Genomic DNA, 20556 nt, shown 5'->3' with positions numbered 1-20556 from the left:
TGCATACTCTTTCCTCCTGATCTCAGCCAGTCCTGATGTTTCAAAGATTGAAAGCTGACAATTCCCCAAGATTACTTCCAGCCCAAATGTGTCTCTTTTTTTTTTTTAAAGATTTTATTTATTTATTTGACATAGAGAAATCACAAGTAAGCAGAGGGGCAGGCAGAGAGAGAGGAGGAAGCAGGCTCCCCGCCGAGCAGAAAGCCCGACGCGGGGCTCGAACCCAGGACCCGGGATCATGACCCGAGCCGAAGCAGCGGCTTAACCCACTGAGCCACCCAGGCGCCCCATATGCCAAATGTGTCTCTTGAGCTGTGAAATTTGCAGACTCAATTGTTCACCCAATATCTCCATTTGAATATTCCAAACTGAACAATCTTCCTCCCATTCTACCTAAGCATGCTTCTATCTACCAACTTTGGCTATATCAATGAATGAAACCACCTTCCATCCCAGCTGGAAAATCATTTTCTCCCCTATCATAGATCTTTATGGTCCTTATTCTCAGTTACCCTTTCTTACCTCCCTCACGAGAGGGTGAGCTCCATCCTCTTCACTGTGGTATCTCTAGCACCCAGCGCTGTACCTAACAAATACAGGTTCTCAGTAAGCATTTATTAAAGCCCATTTTTCTTTAAGGTATTAAAGAAAAGATCTATGGATTTTAGGCTTCCATCCCTCTCTAAAATCCAGACAGTACATCTATTAGGGAAGTGCCCAAATTGAGTATTTATTAAGGGAATGTGGTCAAATTCTGTATAGATTATACACCATAATCAGTTTTCCCTTTGCTGCACCAACAATAAGCATCAGGATGGCTAATGCAGTATCAGTCACAACTTTTAAATATGCCAGTTCAATGCCTGAATGCCTTGTCATTATTCTCATTTTTGATGCCTTTTTCTTGGCAATTACATGCTTGAAGCACAACGCACTGAAGTACAATTCTTTTTCCTTAATATCATAGAGATTTAAATTTAAGTTCCTTAGAATTTTAAGGGAAATGCATATAGAAGAGGATTGAAAAAGCTGTTAATACTTCACAAGCAAATTCAACTCTGCTAAGTACAATTCCAAAAGAAAAGAAAAGTCAGACCATGAAAATTTCTCTATTTGACAATGAGCCTTATACTTATATTTGTTGTGGTTACTTTGCTTGATTTTTCTCTTTGTCCTAAGGTCTCCATGGATCCACTGTGTGATTAGACCTATGTGCTGAACCATGGGCAAGACCTTTGAGTGATTACTCTCTCAAATTCAAACTGGGGTCCTCTATAACCTGGAGAGGATGCCATTTGGTTGGGGGAAATTATGGTAAATGGATTGTCAGTCTGAAGATCTTTACTGTTTTAGAAAACCCAACATTCTTCCCTCACATAAATCTAGAGAGTGTCTATGGGATGGGAATAGAGGATGACAGCAGGGTTATCTAAGTCCACTAGACTGACATTATCATATTTAAACTTACAGTGAAATTCACTGTCTGTGTTATCAGGGGGACAGGAGCTCCAGAGTGGCTGCCCCAATATAGGGAATCTTTCTAAAATGAGTAATGTATTTGTATGAATGGAAATGTTAATGGTGTGTGAGCATGGATATTTATACACTCAGGCATTTTCATTACTTTGCTGACATTTGATCAGATATTTAGAAGTCTTTTGGAATGACTAACTCACCAACCTACATTGTCGATCACAAGTACTAGACAATATAAAATCAGTCTTAATAACAGCTTTGACAGGATTTAATAAAGCAGACAAAGAAAACTTGTAATTTGCACAGGCTAATTTACACATATGTATAACTGAGAAATGATTTTGGAAGATGTTAGCTTCCCATCTGTACCACGCAGAGAAAAAAATGGAAAAAAAATGATTTACCAACTGTCAATAAACAATTTTAAATGTATTCTCATGTTCTCATACCAAAATAAAATTTCACTGCCCAAAATATATTTTCTGAGCTCCCTTGCTAAGGTGGTATTTTATTTCCATGTGCTTCTATAATTTCTAGACATGTGTCATAATATGTTGATTTTCAGGACCTAAATTATTATTTTTTTTAAGACTGAATAATCAGATTTAGTCAGTGTAGTTTGTGGTTGAGAAACAAAAGACAGTGATTTGGCCAGGTCAAATGCATGGGATATTTCTTGACTTTTAGTTTTCTTTTGAATTTTAATTTTTTTATTTTTTAAAAGATTTTATTTATTTATTTGGCAGACAGAGATCACAAGTAGGCAGAGAGGCAGGCAGAGAGAGAGGGAGGAAACAGGCTCCCCGCTGAGCAGAGAGCCCAATGCGGAGCTCAATCCCAGGACTCTGGGATCATGACCTGAGCCGAAGGCAGAGGCTTAACCCACTGAGCCACCCAGGCGCCCCATAGTTTTCTTTTGAATTTTTGAAGGCTCACATTCTTCCATTGATTTTATAATTTCTACTCTCCTGAGTTATAGTATGAAATCATAATACACACCAGTGTGTCTTAGGTTTGAATGTTGAGATTTCTAGATTACACAGCTAAGTAGTCTTTGTTAGTCTTCTTGCTTGTTTTAAACTGTAAGTTAAAAACGTATATAGAATCAATCATTCGGTAGCATTCAAATGGGACTTGTGTATCTCATTGAGTATGGTAAAGTTTTTTAGGATTAAGTAAGTTTGAATAAGGTATTAGCATAAACCTCTGGGTAAGAAATATAGTTCCAGATATATATGACAGAATACTGTTTCCGAGGATAGGAACCGATTTCCTTTGCCTTCCTTTGTTCATGGAATTTGTTCACCATTGTACTATGGCAGTCTTCTCTTATTCTCCCCAGACAATTAGAGGCACTAATCACTGATTTAGTGGGTAGTTACTTGGGGCTGAAGGAAAATGACAGATGCCATTACAGGACCTGAGAGTAAAAAAATAACAAAGTCTTAAGTTAAAAAAGAAAAAAAAAAAGTTGGTCTAGTTAGAAAGAGGAAATTGTGATGCAGACTTGTAGAGTCAGTTTTTAGCTTCCACTTCTAGCTCATTCCTAGACTGGGAGAGGTAGGACAGAGAGAGACTAGCAAAGATTTCACAGGGTCAGACCTCATAGTTCAGCTGGAAAAGCCAGCATTACAACTTGCCAACAGAGCAGAAGCTGGTAATAAGGAACTATATGGTTTGTTCTTGTCTGTTCTATTTGACGAGGTTAATACAGCTAGTATTGTTATTATTTCTTAAATGTCATGTGGTCTACACGAGTTATAAGTAGGAAGTCATTTAATCCTCACAAGAATCCCGTAGTAAGTACTATTATTATTAATTTCATTTTATGAAAAGGGAAACAGAGGCACAACTTGTAAAATGTCTAAGATCACACAACCAGTAAGTGCTGAAACCAGGATGTCCACCAGCCAAACTAACTCTGGAGACCATATTCTTGACTACCACTTACTGCCCATCCAAGTAACCAGCCCGTGCATCACCTGTTTTTTGTCCTGCAGGAGTGCTACCCAAGAACTTGCCCACCAACCCCACAGACAAATGAGAAAGTCTTAAGTTGTATTTACTGTCTATAGATAGCGCTCATTTCAGTGGCTCAGGATAATCACTCATAAGCCCCCAAGAATGCATGGTGGGGACTGTGGGAAGCTGGGGGTAGTGATGAACTGAGCAAGGAGGGACTAAAGGGAGCCAGCTGATGAATCCCACAAGGGCAATGGAAGCAGTGGCACACACAGATTTTGGCTACTCAAATAGTTTCAATACTTTCATTCATGTAATTTCAAGGAGACCCTCGCATCAGCTCTCAATACTGCATACAAGTGTTGGTCAGCCACGGGGGACAGGTACAAGGAGGCTGAGCCGGTCACATTTCCTGTGAATCACCTGGTAGAGCATGTGAGACACTGGGGAGGGAAGCAGAGGCTGCTGACTTATAAAGCCTTTGTATTTCAGAAGCTTGATAACTGTAATTCCAGAGAGATATTGCTGTTCTTTCTGTAGTTTCTATCTTTTAATGTTGGCAGCTCAACCAGGTTCTGGGATGCTGGAGCAAAGCTACTTATTAAAAAATAATTAACAGTGAGATCACCACGAGTGAGGCTGGGTTTTAACAAAAGAGCTCATGGAATTTTCAGAGTTTTAAAATTGCTATATGTGAGCCTGAAGACTAAAATTAGCAACAATGAATAGAAAAAGAGGCACAATGGTGAATGTCCACATTGGCCACAAATGAGTAACTGTCTGCTGTTTTGAATCCTAATCTTTTTAGACCGACTTGTATTAAATACTTTTCAGGACATAAATACATACATAGTTGCAGAGATTAAATGGCTGCATTTTATTTTTGAAGCATAGCAGTCTTCTTCATATACATTTATACTATTATACCATTTAACATATATATAAATATTTTTAAAAAGTTCCATTTGTAGGCATTCCCTTCAATAAATAGAAAAAGTATTCTCCACAAATCCTTAGCATGTCCAGACACCCAGCCAATTAATGAAGGCGGTGAGGCGGTTTCCCATTTTCCATACACAGACCCATACACAGGCATGTACATCAATACACATGTTCATATACACATGCACATATAAAATACTTTGCTTTTCTTACAATCTGGCTTTTCAAGTGAAAAATATATGAAAATATGGTACAAAATGATAGAAGAGAGGCATACATAATATTAAATTGTATCAAGTATCTGCTATATGTAAAAAGTATTATATCACTGGGAACAAAGATGAACGAGATATGGGTCTGATTCCAAAGAGCTTCTAGTATGGCAGGGACTGAGATAGAAGATGTGAAGGAGACAGAAAAATATGGCCAATACGTGATAAGGGTATCATCAGCTATACCACATTTAGGCACAAATATGCCATTTAAAAAAGGAATCTGCCATACAGGCATCCACATATGACCTGAAACTCTTAACAGCAAAAGACCTGTTGGAACTTTAAGAAGAATACCAAGGGATTCATTTGTGATGATTGAATTCACACTTCAAAATAAAAGTAGCCGCCACTTACTGAATGCCTACTTTATATCCATTTTCTCTAATTCTCACAATCTTGGAAGCTTGTTTTACAGGCAAAAAAATCTAAACTTCGGTGGGGGGGGGTTGTGTAAGCTTCATAAGCTTACACAATGTCACAGCAGGAGAGCAGCAAAGCTGGACTTCAATGCTGGGTCTAGCCACAATCTCACACCACTAAAGCAAGAACAAGCTTGTCCAGCCTTGGCTCTGCTGATGTTCTTTTCTGTAGCCCAGGCCACTCTTTTCCCAGGGTGTCTGTTCTGAGATCAGCTGCTTCCTCATTTCTGCATTTTGAGCTGTTGGTAGATTATCTTACACTTGGCTGTGGAGATTGTGTTGGGAAAAGACTGCATCAATGGCTTCACGGTTTTGCTTCCCCCCAATATGCTCAGCAAAGTGTTGGCTTCCTACTTTCCTTGTTAACCCCTGGTGTGGCTCTTGTTGGTTTGGTTGGTCTTGCAGGCTTCTGTCCATTGTGAGCATTCAGCATTCTCTGCTGGATCAGTGGCGTGGGGCGTGCTGGGGCAAAGGGAAGGAATTTATTCTAGTCCCTTTGGCAAGAAGAATTGCTTCTTTGTTGAGGTTAGAGTTGCAAACAGATGCCCCTTTATACAGTGTCATGATACTTCCTGGGTAACACTATTAAATGTTTCCTGGGCAGCAGAAGCTCTGGGGTCATTGCTGAATTACCATTTAACTTCTACTGTGATGTGAGCCTCCAACTGTTTTGTTCAACTGCACTGCCGAACTCTGCACGTGATAAAAGTAGGATTCTCATGAACTGGATCTTTGACAAAAGGAATCATGACCTGAATCTTTGACAAGACAAGCCTGCGTGTTCAAACTAAGTACTTGTAGTCCCAAACAATATATGCATCACACATAGTAGGTGTTCAATAAATGCTTATTGAGTAATGAACGTGGAGAAGCTGCTGGTGTACACACACATGTGTGCGTGTGTGTGTTTCAGCAGTGTTCCTCTTTCCCCAGAAGGGCATAATTATCTGTGCTGACTACCCAGACTAAAAGATAATTTAGGAGATCAGATTATAAGAGGTAATAGTTACATAGAAAAAGCAATAAAGATATAGGTTAGATCAGAAGACATTTTGGGCTGAGGGTAATACTATCTTGACTAAATGCTATCTCCTATCAGAATATTTAATGATTACAAATAAAGTGGCTATTTTACCCTTTCTTTCTTCGTACACACACACACACACACACGCACGCGCGCGCACACACACACACACACACACACACACACCTCTTTTCTGCTCTTTTAGTAATACGTTTGAAAATGGATAGAAAGCTGATACACAATTTCCAGGAGAAGTGACATGACAACAGGACAGGACCACTTGTATTGTGAGTTCCCCAGCAAAAGTTTACTGGGTAAGATGCTGAGTATCCTTCTCACTTAGAGTCTCAGGGCAATTTAACTTTCTAGAAAAGAACAGATCTGGAAAGGGTTTGAGAGGTCAAACCTATCACCTGTTTTCCTTAGGAATTTTGTTTCAAAACATAGGAACATATAATGAAGGGTAATTTATTATATGGGAGGTCTCATTTAGTTAGTTTTGGTGAGGATTCTGGCTTAACTCTAGTTAATGTATTTCCATTTAGATTTACTTTCAAAAGGGGAACATTTTTCCTCTGGCCTTCAGCTTTATTTAACCTCTGAAGATAGAAGGAAAAATAAATTGTGGCTAAAGAAAGTAAGAGATCCAAGAAGCAGGGAAACTACCAACTTAGCTTAAGGAGAAGTAGAAAATCTGAATAGACCTATAACAAATAAAGAGATTGAATGAATAATCAAAAACCTCCCAAGAAAGAAAAAGCCAGGGTCAGATGTCTTCACTGGTGAATACAAGCGGAATGTATAAATTAGTGTGGCTTAAAGATGAGTGAGAATATTTTACCTGGTAAAAGGGATTTATGTTGTATTCTAAGGAATGGGTAGGCACTGGTCACAGATGGGTTGAGTAGAGACATTACTTGCAAGTAAGGAGCAGAATGAGATTGGACAGAGCAGAGAGGATAGATGAGACAGTGATGACTTTGTTAGGTATAATAGTTTATGTTGTAGGGGAAAGAAATTAAGACTGGATATGTAGCTTAGGACCAAACAAATGAACATCTTAAATGCTGATGTGAAAACTTTGAATATTACCCTAGATGAGATTCATTAGAGGATTGTGAGCAAGGCTATGACATTAGAAAAGCAGATTTTTAGAAGATAAGTTTAATTATATTCACAATGAATTGAAAACATGAGAGAACAAAACAGAGTGATGACTGGTTGTGAGGTTTTGGTGGTAATTTAGGCAAGATTATCATGGGGATAGGATGGTTACACTGAGATTGAAAGAAAATGATTATATGGACATGAAACTTGGTGGCCAATAACTATGAAAGGTGAATTAGAACTGAAAAATTATTAGATGATTTCAAGAAGGATGGCGGAAATACTGTCAAAATTGGAGTGACTGGGGGAGAAGAACCAAATTTGGGGCATGAACAATGCGTGCATCTGGATACTCAAGAGTTTGAGGTCCCAGGAGCATATCGGGGTGGAGATTTCCTGTAGGGCAAATATCCAGGACAGGATGTTAAGGGAGAACCCAGGTTAGGAGATATAGATTTTGCAAGCCATTTCTTGACCACTTATAGTACTCCCCCAAAGGGTTTCAGAGAGCTGTAGAGAAATGACTTAAATAGTATTTTAAATCATTATTTAATGGAGGGACTCCTGGCCTTTCCTCTTGCATTTGTGTACACCAACTAGAAGGATGAAGAGAGATGTGCAATGAGATGCCGAGGAGGGCTGCCACAGAGTATGACCCAATGAGTAAGCTGCTGCTTCTCCTGAATGCCTCTCTTCCTTGGCCTCTCTTCCTTCCTGTTCATGCTCAGCTTTGTTCTGAGGACTTGGGGGAAGTCTTCTGTGTAAGACTGTGCTTGGTGCTGTAAGAAATGCGAGTCATGTAGGAAATATAAACTCAAATGTATATAGTCTAGTTGAATTTTCAAGAAAATTTATGGGTAGATGTGGGTTTGTGGTCCCTACTTGCCCCATTATTCAAGCTGTGTGGGGTGCCTTCCAGTAGAACATTACCACTTTCTCCCTGAGAGGTACACGTTGAATGTAACTGAGAAGGTTCATGTCCAATTGTAAGCTGGCTTATCTGGCAGGGGTCTCGAGAAAAATATATTCCATTAAAGGCAGTTTTCCAGTATAAAACCTGAGGTAAGGACTCTGAGTATCAAAAGCAACACGACAAGACCAACTAAACTAAGACAAATGAACTGTGCAGTTATGCTTTCAAAGAAGAGATCTCTAGAAAATTTCACAACACCCAGTGGTACAACAGCTCCTATCGAGTGAATCAAGAGAAGACAAAAAATCAAATTTGGATATTAAGCTCCTATCAACGATGAAAATGATCCTATACAAATCTGTTGATAAAATCCACCATCTTTCACAATTTACTGTCAGAAAAGTGTGACATTCAGCTAACAAATGATTACTCACCCTCAGTGAATGAATGGCTTCAAGAACTATGCCAGTTCAGATTTGTTTCCTGAATGCATTTTTACAAGTATCGGATTTTCTACTGCTGTGGTGATAGATTCAGTTGGATTATGTGTTGGTGGATGAGGTTGAATTGGGAAACAAAGCAAAAAAACTCAGAAAATAGGAACTCACAAAAAGGTAGCTTCAGCTGGGTCAGCAACTATACTGGGGGGTTAGACAAAGAAAGAGTGGTGGTCAGGGACTAGGAGAAGATGGGGGTTGGGGGGGAATAGTAATAGTAAAATACTTCCCTCTTGCTCCCTCTACCCGACAGAAGAGCTCCTCTTCTGAGCAAGAAAATGCATTCAGGCAAGATACCTCAAGTCCTGCCCATGAGATACCCAAGAGTCTGAAGCAAGGAGGCCTTCTGTATCTTTACCCAACCTGCCTGGTCCACTTAGAACTGCTAACAGGCCTGTGGTGACTCTTATTGAGGTTGTAGTAGCTTCTCACAATTTATCCTTGGGAAATTTAATGCACTCTTTTATCAAACCATTTCTTTTCACCAAGCCTCAGGTGCCTTTCTGTAATAAGAAGGAGTCAAAAGAGATAATCTCTAAATTTTCTTCCAACTTTAACATTTCATGACTTCAGAGAAAATACAGAAAATTCTTTGCTAGGAAGGGAATCCAGGCAGATGTAATTTACCCACAAAACATTTCTGCATTTTCATTTATAGTTTTTGAAGCCAATCTCCTGAGGGTACATCATGCAGATATTTCACAACTGCTACAAGCCCCCAACTATAAATTTTAACTGGTAGTGGCCGAGGGTAGGAAGAGTACAAACACTTCTAAAACCACTGAAGCATTATGAAACTTGTTGACAGCTTAGTTCTCAGTGTAGCAGTGACTGTTGTTGCCGATAATGTCCACAGCTTTCCTCTTCTGAGCTCACAATTTGATAGTTAAATACTATATCTTGTCTGCATCACCCTGCTTCTCCAAAAAGCTGTTAGTGACTTTCTAGAGAAGAACATATGCAAAACACTGCTAGGAATTTTAAACATTATGTTTCATTATGGTAATCTATCTTTTTTTCTTTTTCTTTTCTTTCTTTCTTTCTTCCTTTCTTTCTCTCATCTTTCTCTTTCTTTTTCTTTTTTTGAATATTGCTAGAAAAGATGCAGAAGAACCATGAAAAATAAATGAGGGTGATGAGCATTCAGTGGTCATTTCTGCAGGCAGCCCTTCCTAAACAGCAATGCTTGGCTGAGTCCAATTCAAGTCAGCCCCTTAAACCTTACCTGCTTCAATAGGAGTTTGCTTAACATAACAAGAAGAGTGGATTATAGCAGAAGATAGTGAAAATTGTTGGCCTACCGCTTTCTGCAGTTCTGTACTCAGAATAAATGAGAAACATATTGGAAAATATTCTGAAAGTGAAGTTTCAAACTTTCTCCTGTAAGTATTCAATTGCAATTAAACACTTGAGGTGAACATGGCTCTGAGTCTGAATGGTGCTAAGGCTTAGATAACAAAATCAATATGGTAAATTCTAGAAAGAAGGCTCCTGTGTGAAAGTGCAAGGGAAAATCTATTAGGAATATATTAGTCAGAATAAAAGCCAATAAAAAAATTTTTTTTAAGATCAGCCCATTAGGTGATCCTGAAAGATATTTCTTTTAGTTACTTGGGGGTACAGGCAGGGTCTTCAGAGAATGATGTAGGTCAAAGCAATGGTGGTACTCCTTTCAAGTCTTCTAGAAAATATTCCCCCCTCACCTTTTATTTAACCAGATAATAGGCCTTTTCATTTGTTTGTTTTCTACCAATAAGAACTTGTTCTCTCATCTGAAACACTTCAGTTAAACTCATTCATATATATTTTTATTTTAGATCTGACTTTCTGACTTTTGACGGATTCATTCTAAAATTGGCATTCCAATGGCTGCCTCCTCCTGTCAGTATCAAAACAAATGATCAATATGATAAAAAATAATTATTTGATTCAAGGGGGTATAGTGTCACTCCATCTCATTTGCTGGACCAAATCTGGAGAACCCCTGGGTTAAATGGCCCAGGGGATTGTCCCCAGGTAGGGCAGCAGGGGAGAGAAAATGGTAGCCCTTTTAACTTTGTTTTGTATGTTATTTATTGACCCAGGAAACAAACACAAAATTCTGAAATAACTTTGAAACTTAAAAAAAACAACAACAGGGACGCCTGGGTGGCTCAGTTGGTTGAGTGGCTGCCTTCAGCTCAGGTCATAATCCCAGCGTCCTGGGATGGAGTCCCACATTGGGCTCCTTGCTCAGCAGGGAGCCTGCTTCTCTCTCTGTCTTTGCCTGCCACTCTGTCTGCATGTGCTTGCTCTCGCTCTCTCTGACAAATAAATAAATAAAATCTTTAAAAAAAAAAACAAAAAAACCAACAAAACAATAAAAACTAATTATTGCTAACAGTTCTAAAGACCACTTTTAGAACTGTGAACCTTGGACTCTAGTGGTTAGATTGTGCTCTTTTATTTTATTTTACACTTCAGTTTTAGGTTGTATTTTACTCCTTTCCTCTGTTTTCCCCACACAGATAATCCCACTCAATTTACAGTCATTGGCAGTGTGTATACATGAAAGAGACATGAAGGTAATGACAAGACAATTCAAAACAACTGCTTCAGTCTTCTAGTTCACTTTGCGCCAAGAACTGCAACCATAGGTAACTTTTTTTTTTTTTAAAGATTTTTTTTTTATTTATTTGTCAGAGAGAGAGTGAGAGAGAGTGAGCACAGGCAGACAGAATGGCAGGCAGAGGCAGAGGGAGAAGCAGGCTCCCCGCCAAGCAAGGAGCCCGATGTGGGACTCGATTCCAGGACGCTGGGATCATGACCTGAGCCGAAGGCAGCTGCTTAACCAACTGAGCCACCCAGGCGTCCCTAGGTAACTTTTTTTACACCCACTCTCATCACTTTTATTCAACATAGTTCTGGGAGTCCTAGCCACAGCAATCAGACAAGTCAAAAAAATAAAAGGCATCCAGATTGGTAAGGAAGAAGTAAAAGTTTTGCTATCTGCAGATGACATGATACTATATATAGAACCATAGATAACTTCTATGATAATACAGACTAGTCTACACATGGTACCTGAGGTTCTCAGAACTATGTAAATATGTTGCCAGTTACCCACACCTTATATACTTGTAAACAGATAAAGTTCAATCATATGAACCTAATGAAAGGGAGAATGTGTTATGTTTGGAAGAGTTAGGTATGTGTGGGGATCTCTTTCACATAGCAAAATAACTATGAAGAATGGCATGTTTGCATAAAACAGGAGTAATTTGGCATTGTTGCTTTTTTCTTTCTTTCTCTTTTTCTGTCGACACTTGCCTAGGTCAGCATTCCAAATTCAGGTTTTAGTATGATCACTCCATTTCTCCACAGGCAACTTTAATTTCACACTTTTTCTTTTCTTGCCTCTAATATTTTACAAGAGAAGGGGACATGACATTGCAAGTCACACCAGTGCACCTCCCGGACCAGCAATGCCAACAGATGGGCAATGTTATAAACCATGGATATCATGGATTTTGATCCAGTACCAATTGTATTACATACCAACCACTTATAAATGCAATTAATAGCAGCCAAAATAAAGAAATAATATACGAATAATATTTGTCTCACCAAGAAAGAGCAGAGGATAAGTATTTCTTATGCTTAATGTAGATAAATCATTTCCCCTTACATCTCAAAGACAGGTTTAGTGTACATTTGTTTTATGTTTTCTTTGTAATTGAAAATTTTAGAAATGCTATATACACAAAGATTATTAGCTAAGGAATTACTTTCATATAACTTAACCCATTCCATGTTTTATAAGACATGTTTAAAATATACTGTAAGTAAATTGCAGCTCCAACCAAGTCTATAATGGAAGGTTCCTTATATCCTGACACATAACTACAGCCCTAGAGTCTTATGTGGAGAAACAATGCAGGATGAGCTCTTTGACATCACTCATTTGGTTATTCACTTTACACATTAATAGCATTCATTCATTTATGTGTTTGTGTATCTATTTATTGCATGCCTAATGTATCATGGGAGTACAAAATATGAAGCCCCTCTTCCAGTGGAGCTTCTATTCTTGAGGAAAATGACAGATAACAACAACCACCACCACAACTGCAGTGACAAACAGCTCAACACATCAATATACAATAAATAAGAAGACGAATAAAACAGGGAGAACCAGCACAACGTGGTGAGTGCCATTTCAGATCAGGTGTTAAGGACAGCGGAGACTGGAAAGAAGGTGTCAGGAAGGACAAGTTTGAGAGTCACCGAAAGAAGGTTTAGCTTTTGATGGGCTACATTTACACCACACTAATCTAACAAGGCAATCAGAAAATAATACTAAATCAACTACTTAGTCTAATAAACACAATCTAACAAGCGATTTGTCTTCTGAATTTCTCACTCTTTACACCAGCTGTTTTTATGGTACATGAATACAAAATAAGATATGGCCTTAGATTCACTAATACTCAGGGCAAAATAAAATCCCTAGAGCCTCTGATGGTGAATCATCTTTGGTGATTATCACTCTTTTCTTATTCTGGAATTCTGGCAGCAAGTGATAAATCCAGGCAGTAGCTGGAAGCAGTGATTGCTGCTGAATTCTGTGTCCCCGAGTCTGCAGTGAGTAAGTAGCTGTCACACGCCAGCAGGGATGTCAGCAAACTAGACGGTGCTCACAGCAATCAGTCAACCAACAGAGATGCACTGAATGATCTGAACTTAAAAAAAATAAATCATTTTGCTGCTTTATGGAGAATGGACACTCTGGAGAAAGAGTCGAAATGGGAAAACAGATGTGTGAAGGGAATCAAGAGTTCAAGTTGGAGATGCCTGTTAGATATGTTGAGAAGACACTTGGATTATGTAAGCCTAGGATTTAGGGACAAAGTCAGGGATGGTGATATGTTATAGTCATGAGAGCATAGAAGGCCTCTAATGCCATGGATTAGATATGATTACAATGGACAAGCGTACATAGAAAAGAGGAGGAGGCCCAAACCAAGCTCCGGAACACTCCAATATTTGCAAGTCTCACAAGGACAAGGAACCAGCAAAGAAAACCAAGGCCAATCACATTACAGGGAAACCAGGAGAGTGTGACCTGAGGAAAGGCAAACCAAGGGAAAAAAGTATTTCAAAAAGAAGGGAGAGCCCATTTGTGTCAAATACCACTGCAAAAATGACTAGCAATTGTAGTAGAGTCGTAATTTAACAGTAATCATCATCATAATAAAAGCTAATGTGTTTGTACTTTTATTATCTGCCAAACATTATTTTAAGAGTTCGCCTGGATTTACCCATACAAGCCTTGCAATATCCCGTACAAGCCTTGCAATATCCCATACAATCCATCCCCACTTGAATGATCTCATACAATCATAAAAGGTGGGTACTGATAGTATCATAATTTTACAGATGAGGAGACTGTGAAACAGCATGTTAATGACCTGGCCATATAAGTTGATTAGGAATTGATTTAAGTAGATGGAGTCAGCTGATAGTCTTAAACGGTTGTTTCAGTAGAGTAGTGTAGACTCTGGACTGACTGGAGTGGGTTGAAGAGCAAATGGCAGTGGCAAAGGAGAGACAGTGGATACGTACACACATGCATGCAGGCAGCTTGCCTACCACTTAGAATATTCTGTAGTTGATGGCTATTATTAAAATAGTGCTGATGATATTTTATTGCAATTATTCCTTTGGATAACTGTCTCTTCTGCTGAACTATGAGCACTCTTCGAGGGCACATCTTGTATTTTTTACCTCTATATTTCAGCCCTTATTCCAATCTCTCTTATTTGTGAAGTGTTCAATTAGTGTTGATTTGGGTTAGGATAAGGAAGAAGTTAATGGGGGAAATTCATTTTGAAATGGCTTGATAGGTAGAATTCGAATAGATAGAAAGGTCAGGTATAATATTACCAAAGAAGTTCAGACTATTGCTGAGCTCATTACATAAAATTTCATGAAATATTAGGTTAATAATTTGTCCAAAATGTTCATTTATGGGATAATAGGTCTGTCTAGATCAGAGGTCCGAAGCTCAAAGCCTATGGAGACCACGTTGCAATGGAAATGAGAAAACCAAGTCAGTTGTAAACTTTGGAATAAGAAGATTAGGACACATTAGAGAGAAGACAGAAATCTGGAATTTTTATACGAAATCTCCATTTTGTAATGCAGGCATCTGATTCAATTTTTTTATAATACTCTTAAGTGGGGGAGGGGGGAGACATCTGTGGGATGCAACTGGTCCAAAGGGCACTAATTTATGACTTTTGAGACCAAAAGTCTCAATGTCAATCCAGCTAATGAAGAGAGTTGATTCTGGGGGGAAATCAATCAAACTTATAGTAAAACAAGTGAATTAAAGACCTTTTTGACATAGTGTATCAGAATTTTGTATAGCAGGACAGCTGATAGTTTAAAAATAAAAGCCACAGGAGAAAAATATATATATTTCAAAGCCTTCAATGAAAGTAGAAAAGTGTTGGCAATCTGCCATAATTAGTATTTAAAGCAGATCTGTCCCCAACACTGTGTGATCCAGGGAAAATCTAGATGCACAGCGATGACTCTGAGGATCCTGGTATGGTGTATCTCTTGTCCAGTTTTGGTGAAAGCGGAGGCAGCATTCACAGAAGTGGAGGTATAAGGTCAACTTTATCTAAGGGAAAAATTATCTTCTACAGTCAGGTAAATATTTTATAACCTCTTGGCACATCTCATAGCATACTGCTTAGATCAAAAGAATGCATCTACAGAGATATGTGGAACATTATATTATACAAAACTATTGCCTGTCCAATGCTGACAAATAATATTCTAATCCATCATTTAGTCTTAAATGATTTTCTTAGCAAATCATATTACACTGTCTCCTAGGTAACCTCACAAGAAGTTTTCTTTCATTCTCTTTCACACGTCACACGATTTCTCCTAATGGGGTCTTAGGGGTTTGACATGGAGAGAGTGAGGAACTTAAGTGCTACATGTAGGGATCAGCTAATTCTTCACTGATTTGGTTGTCAATTAAATTACTTCTCTGAATCAACAAGGCAGCAGAGTGCTCTGTTGTATGAATCCATAGAATGATAATATCATTTTATACACAGATAGACCAAAGAAAGATTATGTAACATAAAAAACTTTTTTTTAAAAAGCAGTACTGGACTTCTAAGGTGTATTAGTACATGAGAATAAGTTAGCAAGAAGCTGATTAACCACAATGCTATCTATTCCTCTGTCTATCTAAATCTACAGTAATTGTTTAATATATATTTCCCAGATCGAATTGAGCTAATAATAGTAGGTGAGCAAGTAAACATGGAATGTCAATTTACTTACAATTTTTTATGAATAAACAATGCTTGAAGAAGTTACCCAAAAGTGGGGCGCCTGGGTGGCTCACTGGGTTAAAGCCTCTGCCTTCGGCTCAGGTCATGATCCCAGGGTCCTGGGATCGAGCCCCACATTGGGCTCTCTGCTCTGCAGGGAGCCTGCTTCCTCCTCTCTCTCTCTCTCTCTACCTGCCTCTCTGCCTACTTGTGATCTCTGTCTGTCAAATAAATAAATAAAATCTTTAAAAAAAAAAAGAAGTTACCCAAAAGAATAAGCTTTCTTTAATATGTTTCTGTTTTGACTGAATAATTTTTATAGGTTTCTTACTTGCTATTGAAAAATAAATTAGTTCAGCAAGCCTCTAAAGTTTCAATTAAAAATGAAAACTTACTATAATATAGATCAATTCTCGTGTCATAGATACGAAGTATTAGATACTTAGTAAGATATTGTGAAAATAAGGAACTTTGCAACATGACATTTCTTAGGTCTAATATTACATACAATGGCCCATCAAGGTTCACAATATGTAACTTTATATATTATCTCTTCCAGAGATAGCATCCTGTCCTGGAAGACAGAATACATACAGACTTTTTATTTGGGTTCCTATGGATACTTCTTGCATCTAATCATTTTAAGCACATGTAAGACTTATGTCTTAATTAGAAATTTAAGCTTGTAAAAATATTAACCAAGCATACCTCCTTGCTCTCACCTCAGGCAGGCCAATAGAATTAGAAAAAGACCAAAAAGTAACTTGCTTAAGTTTCTATAGCTAATCAATAAGAGGTTTGCAAGTAGAATCCTAGATTGGATTCCTTTACTTTATTAACTGACTCTTTTATAATTAAAAGAATGATATTCAAGGGGTGCCCATGGCTCAGTTGGCTAAGTATCTGCCTTTGGCCCAGGTCATGATCTCAGGTCCTGAGATCGAGCCCCACATTGAGCCCCACATCTGGCCCCCTGCTCAGTGGGGAGGCTGACTTTTCCTCTCCCTTTGCCCCTCCCCCCGACTTGTGCATGCTCTCTTTCTCTCTCATAAATAAATAAAATCTTTAAAAAAAAAAAATGAATGATATTCAAAACAGACTTGGGAACTATAAATAAGATTCTAATTTAATTTTTAAATTTGCTATGGACATTAGCCCAACCATTCTTTTTAATGGAGGGACAAAAATATAAAATAAAATCATAAAACTTAATGGATCCAGTAATAATTTCAAATTATAGATCAAAAAAGCAAGTGTTTAGGATCTTATATCACCATTCTTTTGGAAGATGGGTAAATTATTCTACACTAACCTGTAACAACCACACCATGCCTTTAAGCCATACGAGTATGTGTCTCTTGCTTTTTTTTTTCTTGTCTCCTTGACTTACGAGGCTTCAAACACAAATCTCGTTGCTTGGTACAGTGAAACATGAAACAAGACAGCTGCTGACTATGGAAAGCCAAAGAGCATGGCAGCTTGCTGTAAATAAGATCACTTAAAAATCAGTTTGCTTTAAGTTCATAAAATGTCATTTCATTAAAGTGTGTTTTCATTTATGAAATATGACTGCCATGTCGATGCTGTTTTCTTTGTGCAGTGAATATATGAAAATGTCTCTATTGCAGTAGCATAAAACACATTATATTTACATTGTGCTGAAATACTTATGAAATTATAGATCCCCAAACTTAACTTTGCAATCGATTAAATAAAACCCCAAGCTCTATCTATGTATCCACTTTGGCAGCATATCTACAGGTCTGGAATTTACAGATATACTAACCACTGCTCTATTCCTATATCCAGAGAAATATTTCACAGTGTCCAGTGCATGATAAATACTCGTCACGGGTTGATAAAGGAAGTAGTTTGCATGATTCCGACTTCTCCTTGGATATTCTTGCTGTGATTATTGGCCCAATGACCATGGGCAGAGATTGTAGAGAGAGACGTATAGAGTAGGCATGTGACCCAGAAACAAATTACAGGGGGAGGCATTTGACTGCTTTGTGCCTCAGTGTGGTGGTGGTAGTGGCTGCAGCCATCAGGATGCTGGTGTCAGAAGAATTCCTATGATGTTTCAGTTTCCTGAAAATTTTAGGCCTGTCTCTGCCACTTAATCACTGCGCGCACCACAAACTAGCGAAAAGAGAAACAACAGAAATCCTTCTTGATTCAGTATGTGAGTGCGTGTCTGGTTATGTTTCCCATGTGATTCCTGCAGGGAGGGGCAGTGGCAAATACGGAATAAGCTGGAATAGCCCGAGCACTAACTGATCGGGGTGGGTGAGAACAGTCAGAATGGCATAGTGTTGAATACCCCCTTGCCACAGAGAATGTCTTGAGTTTCATATGAAGAGGGTCCTCTGGACGTTCCAGTGGGCTGGACTAAGCCTCTCCAATCTACGGCTCCAGAGGGGCCTACTCCTGCCCCGTCACACTCAGAGTAGACAGAAGAACCAGTGGGGATGGAGAGTTACTATTGCCTGGAGAGTCTTAATCTTCTCAGCTGCTGACATAGCTGCTCTTGGTCTGCCTGCTACTTCATAGCTTAGTCTTCTTTCATTTCAGAAAAGGAGAGGTAGGTAAGGGAAAGGGACACAAAGGCTTAAGAATCCGTGTAAGCTCTGCATTCTCTAAACAAAGTGATCTTCAACTTAAACAGCCAAGAGAATATATCCCAAGAGTAATTTTAAAAGTTACATGTTAACAGTGAAAATGACCATCCAAACAATCTGTACATTTTTTTATGAAGAGTTTTTTTTAGTTTTGTTTTTTTGAGATTATTGTATTTACCATATATTTATTCTTTTTTTAAATTAACATATAATGTATTATTTGCCCCAGGGGTACAGGTCTGTGAATCATCAGGCTTACAGCACTCACCATAGCACATACCCTCCCCAATGTCCATAACTCAACCACCCTCTCCATACTCCCCTCCCCTCCGGCATCCCTCAGTTTGTTTTGTGAGATTAAGAGTCTCTTACAGTTTGTCTCCCTCCTGATCCCATCTTGTTTCATTTTTTCCTTCCCTACCCCTGAAACCTCCCACTTTGCCTCTCAACTTCCTCATATCAGGGAGATCATATAATTGTCTTTCTATGATTGACTTACTTCGCTCAGCACAACACACTCTAGTTCCATCCATGCCATTATAAATGGCAAGATTCCATTTCTTTTGATGGCTGCATAGTATTCCATTGTATAAATATACCACATCTTCTTTATCCATTCATCTGTTGATGGACATCTAGGTTCTTTCCATAGTTTGGCTATTGTGGACATTGCTGCTAGAAACATTCGGGTGCACATGCCCCTTCAGATCACTACATTTTTATCTTTAGGGTAAATACCCAGTACTGCGATTGTTGGGTCAATCTGTATTTTTAAAGGCAATTTAGAGACAATAAAGAGCAAGTATTTGGATATTTCTTCTATTCAGATCAATGACAAGTTTGTAAGGCTAACAGATTTTCTTCTTCAGATCTTTGCATCCTGATCAAACCTTCATTTTCTTTATGGCCAAATCACTAACTCCGGCTGGTACGCTGCACAGCCACATTGGTTTCAGAATACGGAACACAGACATACTTGAGGGATGATTCTAATTCAGAGAAACACTAATGATTTTGGTTAAATAGATAATAATAATTACTTAAAAATTTTTGTCTATGACTTTATTTAAATATTAAGAAATGAAGTTAAATCAATATATGAATGTGGTAAATATCCAAACAATTAAAAAAAATGAAAAGTAAAATCTCCTTTCTTTTATTTCCAATTCTAGTTCTCTTCAGTAAAATAGGTTATGAGGTACAGTTTTTTATCTATTTTTCCAGAATAAGAAAAAAATGGAAAGAAGGAAGGAAGGACGGAAGGGAGGAAGAAATAAGAAAGATATATAGATTAGGATTATTCTGTATACTCTTTAGCATTTGGCTTTATTTGTTCCATAGTATACCTTGTAACCCTTTTCTTATTTAGATCACTTTTTAAAAGTTTTTATTATGGGAATTTTCAATCATTTTATTCAGAGGAGTGTACAGTTTGGTACAATAAGCACGGTTACAGCCCCATCAATTAAAATTGCTAACATTTTGCCCAGTTTGCTTATTTCATCTTTCAATCATCTCTCTCTCTATTTCTTTGCTGAATCATTTCAAAGTAAACTGCAGATATCGTAACACTTCATTCCCAACTACTTCAGGACTTATCGCTTAAAACCAAGAACATTATCCTATATGGCTATTGTTGTACCTAATAAAATCAGCAATAATTCTCAAATATAATCCAATATCCAGTGACTACTAAAGTATCTCTGATTATTTCCCAAGTGTCACTGCTAGATTTTTGGAAGAACTTGTATTAAATTAAGGATCACACTTTGAACGTGGATGTCTAATCTTTTAAATCTCTTATAATCTAAAACGATGCTCCACTCCATGTTAAACAAAGTTAGACTGATCAAAATTATTTGGTTGTTTCTTTAGAGTGTTACTTGTTCCCCTACTCACTCATTCTCTTCATTAGCTAATCAATATGCTGACATTTCGTGAACTGCAATAAGTGCATTTTGTGCATTTAATCTCATTTAA

At 38.1% G+C, this 20556-nt stretch overlaps 1 protein-coding gene across 5 annotated transcripts in view; it reads right to left on the bottom strand.

Moving 5' to 3' along the window:
• B3GALT1 (beta-1,3-galactosyltransferase 1) overlaps positions 1-20556 on the bottom strand; it is a 541267-nt gene that overhangs the window by 198937 nt on the left and 321774 nt on the right. The gene's annotated exons all lie outside the window — the stretch shown is intronic.

This window comes from Lutra lutra, chromosome 3 (genome assembly GCF_902655055.1).
Source record: "Lutra lutra chromosome 3, mLutLut1.2, whole genome shotgun sequence".
In the NCBI taxonomy this organism is placed as follows: Eukaryota; Metazoa; Chordata; class Mammalia; order Carnivora; family Mustelidae; genus Lutra; species Lutra lutra.
This window is presented reverse-complemented; position numbering and strand designations above follow the sequence as displayed.